The sequence below is a fragment of the Cannabis sativa genome, chromosome 3, assembly GCF_029168945.1.
Source record: "Cannabis sativa cultivar Pink pepper isolate KNU-18-1 chromosome 3, ASM2916894v1, whole genome shotgun sequence".
Lineage (NCBI taxonomy): Eukaryota > Viridiplantae > Streptophyta > Magnoliopsida > Rosales > Cannabaceae > Cannabis > Cannabis sativa.
In genome coordinates this window covers 80692728-80699302 of record NC_083603.1, presented here as the reverse complement: position 1 = coordinate 80699302, position 6575 = coordinate 80692728, and positions in this window count along the sequence as shown.

Sequence of the window (6575 nt, the reverse complement as noted above, 5' to 3'; positions counted from 1 at the left end):
GTTCTAAGTCCCGACCTTAGTTCTGTGTCCCTTGTCTGGTTCCATGTTTGGGTCTTGATCCCAATCTCGGGTCCCAGTCTGGTTCCATTTCTTGTGCCAGGTCACGAGCTGGGTCCTAGGTTCAAGTTAGGGTTTGGTTCAGGTACTATGTCCCGGTCCTAGTTCTATTTCCCAGGTCCATATCCTGATTCTAGATCTAGGTCCCGGTTATTGTGTGGGTTTGGGTCTAGGTTCGAGTTCGAGTCTTAGCCTCGGTTCGGGTTTAGGTCTCTGTCTGGGTTTTGATCTGGGTTCGGGTTTGGGTTTCGGTCCTGGTCCTAGTCCTAGTTCGGTTCTAGTTCAATTTTCCATTCTTAGTTCGAGTTTGGGGCTGAGTTCAGATCACAGTTCGAGTCCTGGTCTAAATTTGTGTTCGGGTCCAGATTTAAGTCTAGGTCCAAATCAGGCCTCGGTGTGGGTTCGCATCCTGGGTCTTTGTCTAGGTTTGGTCTCAGTCCCAAGTTCCAATCCTGATCTGAGTCTGGATTCAGTTCTAGGTCTAACTCCTTTGTTCTGATCCTGGTCTGGGTTCGAGTTTGGGTATGGGTCTGGGTCTAGCTTTCGCTCTAATTCTAGGTGTTGGTTAGAGTTCGGATAAAAGTCTGTGTCCTTGTTTGTGTCCAGGTCTGGACCCCGATCTGGGTCTAGGTTCGAGTCCAGGTCCAAGTTCAGGTCCCGAGTGCGTGTCCAAGTTTGGGTCTTGATAGGATCTCGGTCCAGTCTGGGTCTTGGTCCGAGTCCAAGTTCATATCCGGATCCCTATCTATGTCCAAGTCTGTGTTGGGGATCGGGTCCCAGATTTAGGTCAAAGTCCGGGTCTCAGTTTCGGTCTGGGTACACGACCTTGTTTAGGCCAAAGTTCCAGTCTAAGTTTGGGTCTGAGGCTAGGTCTGTGTTCGGTTCTAGGTCTGGGTCCGGGTCCTGGTGACGGTCCTTGTCTTGTTCTAGGGTCCTGGTTCTTCGATCCTTGTTCAGGTTTTAATTTTGGGTCCCAAGTCTAGGTCTGGGTTCGGGTTTGGTTCTTCGCCTAGGTTCTGGTCCTAGTCTGAGTCCCAAATCTAGACACCGACTATTGGTCTGTTCCAGGCCCCGTTACCCGAAACCCGAGTCAAGATCTAGGTCATTGTCACGACTCTCGGTCTGGTTCTGGTTCAGGTCCCAGGTCCCATTTCTGAGTTTGGGTTCGAGGTCGAGACTAGGGTGCGGTTCTAGGTCCGGACCCTGGTTCTGTGATATAGTCTGGTTCCATGTTTGGGTCTGAGTTCATGTTCGGGTTAAGGTCTCGAGTCCAGGTTTGGGTTGCGATCCGGGTCCGCTTCCCAATTCGGGTCTAGGTGTGATTTGGAGTCCGGGTCCTGGTTCGGTTACGGTTTAAGATCTAGGTCCAACTTCAGTTATGTTTCCAAGTCCAAGTCCTAGTTCCAGTCCCGGTCAACTTCCGGTTTTGGTTCCAATTTTGGGTCACAGGGTACGGGCTCGGGTCCACTTTTGTGTTTGGGACTGGGTTCATGTCCGAGTGAGGGTTCGGATCCTTGTCAATGTTGGGGTCCAGGGTTGGGTTCCAAATCCAGCCACCGACTACAGGTTTTGTCCAAGCCCTGGTTCCAAATCTGGATCCCAATCTCGAATCCCAGTCTGGTTCCATTTCTTTTGCCGCGTCACGAGCTGGGACCTAGGTTCAAGTTCGGGTCTGGGTCGGGTACTATGTCCCGGTCCTAGTTCTGTTTCCCAGGTCTCTATCCTGATCCTGGATCCAGGTCCCGGTTATTGTGTGGGTTTGTATCTCGGTCTAGGTTCGGGTTCAAGTCCTAGTCTCGGTTCGGGTTTAGGTCTCTGTTTGGGTTTTGATCTCGGTTCGGTTTTGGGTTTAGCTCCGGTCCTACTCCTAGTCCTAGTTCGGTACTAGTTCCATTTGCGATTCTTTATTCAAGTTTGGGTTTAAGTTCGGTCGGAGTTCGAGTCCTGGTCCGAGTTTTGGTTTGGGTCTGGATTTTAGTCTAGGTCAAGATCAGGCACCGGGTGTGGGTTCGCGTCCTAGGTCTTGGTCTAGGTTGGGTCTGAGTCCCAAGTTCCAATACCGATCTGAGTCTGGATTCAGTTCTGGGTCTAAACCCTTGGTTCTGATCCTGGTTTGGGTAAGAGTTTGGGTGCAGGTCAAGGTCAAACTTTGGGTCTGATTCTAGGTGCGGGTTTGAGTTCAGCTCGGAGTCTGTGTCCGTGTTTGTGTCCAGGTCTGTACCCCGATCTGGCTCTAGGTAAGGGTCAAGGTCCAAGTTCGGGTCCGAGTGCGGGTCCAAGTTTGGTTCTCGTTAGGATCTCGGTCCAGATCTAGGTCTAGCATTTCGATCCCAGTCTTGGTCTTGGTCCATCTCCAAGTTCATATCCAAATCCCTATCTATGTCCAAGTCTGTGTTTGGGATCGTGTCCCAAATTTAGTTCCAGGTCCAGGTCCTAGTTTCGGCCTGGGTACACGACCATGTCCGAGACCGAGTTCCAGTCTCAGTTGGGGTCTGAGGTTATGTCTGTGTTCGGTTCTATGTCTGGGTCTGGGTCCTGGTCACGGTCCTAGTCTTGTTCTAGGGTCCTTGTTCGGTGATTCTTCTTCAGGTTCTAATTTTGTGCACCAGGTCTAGGCCCCGTTACCCGAATCTCGAGTCAAGATCTGGATCATTGTCACGGGTGTCGGTCTTGTTCTGGTTCAGGTCCGAGGTACCGTTTCTAAGTTTGGGTTCAAGATCGACACTGGGGTGCGGTTCTAGGTCCCAACCTTGGTTCTGTGTCCGTAGTCTGGTTCAATGTTTGGGTCTGAGTTTAGGTTCGGGTTCGGGTCCCGAGTCCAAGTTTTGGTGGGGATCCGGGTCCGGCTCCCAATTTGGGTGTAGGTCGTATTTGGAGTTCGGGTCCTTGTCCTGTTACTGCTCTAGATCTACGTCCAATTTCAGTTTTGATTCCAAGTCCAAGTGCTAGTTCCAGTCCCGGTCAACTTCAAGTTTTGGTTCCAATTTTCGGTCACAGGGTACGGGTTCTTGTCCACTTTTGGGTTTGGGATATTCCTTAGGTCCGGGTCCTCGTCAGGGTTCGTGTCCAGGGCTGGGTCCTAAATCCAGAAACTAACTACGAGTTTTGTCCAAGCCCTGGGTCCAGATCTAGATCCCCATCTCGGGTCCTAGTCTGGTTCCATTTCTGGTGCCGGGTCACGAGCTGGGTCCTAGGTTCAAGTTCGAGTCCCTGTCATGTACTAGGTCTCTTTCCTAGTTCGAGTCCTCGTCTGAGTTTTGGTTCGGGTCTGGATTTCAGTCTAGGTCCAGATCAGGCTCCGGGTGTGGGTTCCCGTCCTGGGTCTTGGTCTATGTTGGGTCCGAGTCCCAAGTTCCAATCCAAATCTGAGTCTGGATTCAGTTCTGGGTCTAAGTCCTTAGTTCTGATCCTGGTCTGGGTTGGAGTTTGGGTTCGGGTCCGGGTCTAGCTTTGGGTCTGATTCAAGGTGTGGGTTTGAGTTCAGGTCCGAGTTTGTGTCCAGGTTTGTGTCTAGGTCTAGACCCCGATCTGGGTCTAGGTTCGAGTCCAGGTCCAAGTTGGGGTCCCTAGTGCGGGTCCAAGTTTGGGTCTGGGTCAGGATCTCAGTCCAGATGTAGGTCCAACATTTCGATCCCGGTCTGGGTCTTGGTCCGAGTCTAGGTAAGTATCTGGATCCCTATCTAGGTGCAAGTCTGTGTTTGGGATCGGGTCCCAGATTTAGGTGCATGTCCGGGTCTCAATTCCGGTCTGGGTACACGATCGTGTCTGGGCCCGAGTTCAAGTCTAAGTTTTGGTCTGAGGCTAGTCTGTGTTTGGTTATAGGTCTGGGTCTAAGTCCTGGTCACGGTCTTAGTCTTGTTCTAGGGTCCTGGTTCGACGAATCTTGTTTAAGTTCTTATTTTTGCTCTGAGGTCTAGGTTTGGGTTCGGGTTTGGTTCTTCGTTTGGGTTCTGGTCCTAATCTGAGTCCCAGATCTAGACATCGACTACTGGTCTGTTCCAGCTCCCGTTACCCGAATCCTAAGTCAAGATCTGGATCACTGTCACTTGTCTCGGTCTGGTTCTGGTTCAAGTCCCAGGTCGCATTTCTGAGTTTGGGTTCGGGATCGAGACTGGGGTGTGGTTCTAGGTCCTAACCCTAGTTCTGTGTCCCTAGTCTTGTTCCTTGTTTGGTTCCATTTGCGATTCTTAGTTCGAGTTTAAGTTTGAGTTCAGATCGGAGTTCGAGTTCTGGTCTGACTTTGGATTCTGTATGGATTTCAGTCTAGGTCCAGATAAGGCTCCGGGTGTGGGTTCGCGTTGTGGGTCTTGGTCTAAGTTGGGCCAAAGTCCCAAGTTCCAATCTCGATCTGAGTCTGGATTTAGTTCTGGGTCTGAGTCCTTTGTTCTGATCCAGGTTTGGTTTGGGTCCGATTCTAGGTGTGGGTTTGAGTTCGGGTCCGAGTCTGTGTCAGGGTTTGTGTCCAGGTGTGGACCCCGATTTTGTTCTAGGTTCGAGTCTAGGTCCAAGATGGGGTCCTGAGTGCAGGTCCAAGTTTGGGTCAGGGTCAGGATCTCGGTCTAGATCTAGGTCCAGCATCTCGATCCCAGTCTGGGTCTTGGTCCGAGTCCAGGTTCTTATCCGGATCCATATCTAGGTAAAAGTCTGTGTTTCTCAGTTCCGGTCTGGGTACACGACCTGTCCGGGCCCGAGCTCCAGTCTCAATTTGGGTCTGAGGCTAGGTCTGTGTTCGGTTCTACGTCTGGGTGCAGGTCATGGTCACGATCCTAGTCTTGTTCTAGGGTCCTGGTTCAGCGATTCTTATTCAGGTTCTAATTTTGGGTCCCAGGTCTAGGTCTGGGTTCAGTTTTGGATCTTCTTCTGGGTTCTGGTCCTATTCTGAGTCCCGCATCTAGAACCTTGGGACTAATGGTCTGTTCCAGGCCCCTTTACCTGAATCCTAAGTGAAGATCTCGATCACTGTCATGGCTCTCGTTCTGATTCTGGTTCAGGTCTCAGGTCCCATTTCTGAGTTTGGGTTGGGGATCGAGACTAGGGTGCGGTTCTAGGTCTCGACCCTGGTTCTGTGTCCCTAGTATGGTTCCATGTTTGAGTCTGAGTTCAGGTTCGGGTTCGGGTCCTGAGTCCAGGTTTGGGTTTGGAACCGGGTCCGGCTCCTAATTCGGGTCTAGGTCTTATTTGGAGTCCGGTCCCGGTCGGTTATGGTTCTTGATCTAGGTCCAATTTCAGTTATGATTCCTAGTCCAAGTCCTAGTTCCATTCCGGTCAACTTCAGGTTTTGGTTCCAATTTTGGGTCACAGGTTACGGGTTCAGGTCAACTTTTGGGTTTGGGACTTGGTTCAGGTCTGGGTGTGGGTTCGGGTCCTCGTCAGGGTTCGTGTCCAGGGCAGGGTCCCAAATCCAGACACAGACTACGGGTTTTATCCAAGCCGTGGGTCCAGATCTGGATACCAATCTCAGGTCCCAGTCTGGTTCCATTACTGGTGTCAACTCACGTGCTGGGTCCTATGTTCAAGTTCGTGTTTGGGTCGGGTACTAGGACCCGGTCCTAGTTATGTTTCCCAAGTCCCTATCCTTATTCTGGGTCCAAGTCCCAGTTATTCTGTGGGTTTAGGTCTCGGTCTAGGTTCGGTTTCGAGTCCTAGTCTCAGTTTGGGTTTATGTCTCTATCTGGGTTTTGATCTGGGTTCGGGTTTGGGTTTAGGTCCTGGTCTTGGTCTAAGTTAAGTTCTAGTTCCATTTGCGATTCTGAGTTCGAGTTTGGGTTTGAGTTCGAGTCATGGTCTGAGTTTGGGTTCGGGTCCGAATTTCAGTCTAGGTCCAGATCAGGCGCCTGGGTGTTGGTCAAGGGTTGGTCCAAGTCCCAAGTTCCAATCCCGATCTAAGTCTGGATTCAGTTCTAGGTATAAGTCCTTGATTCTGGTCCTGGACAGGGTTCGAGTTTGGGTCCGGGTCCGGGTCTAGCTTTGGGTCTGATTCTACGTGTGGGTTTGAGTTCGGGTCCAAGTCTTTGTCCGAGTTTTGTGTCCAGGTCTGGACCCCGATCTGGGTCTAGGTTCGGGTCCAGGTCCAACTTGGGGTCTCGAGTGCGGGTCAAAGTTTGGGTCTGGGTCAAGATCTAGGTCTAGATCCAAGTCAACCATTTCGATCCTGATACCGGGTCTTGGTCCGAGTCCAGGTTCTTATCCAGATCCCTATCTAGGTCCAAGTCTGTGTTTGGGATCGGGTCCCAGATTTAGGTCCAAGACCGGGTCTCAGTTCCGCTCTACGTACACGACCGTGTCTTGGCCCGAGTTCCAGTCTCAGTTTGGGTCTGAGGTTAGGTCTGTGTTCGGTTCTACGTCGGGCTCCGGGTCTTGGTCACGGTACTAGTCTTCTTCAAGTGTATTTGTTGGGCGATTCTTATTCAGGTTCTAATTTTAGGTCCCAGGTCTACGTCTGGGTTCGAGTTTGGTTCTTAGTCTTGGTTTTGGTCCTAATCTAAGTCCCAAATCTAGACACCGACTACTAGTCTGTT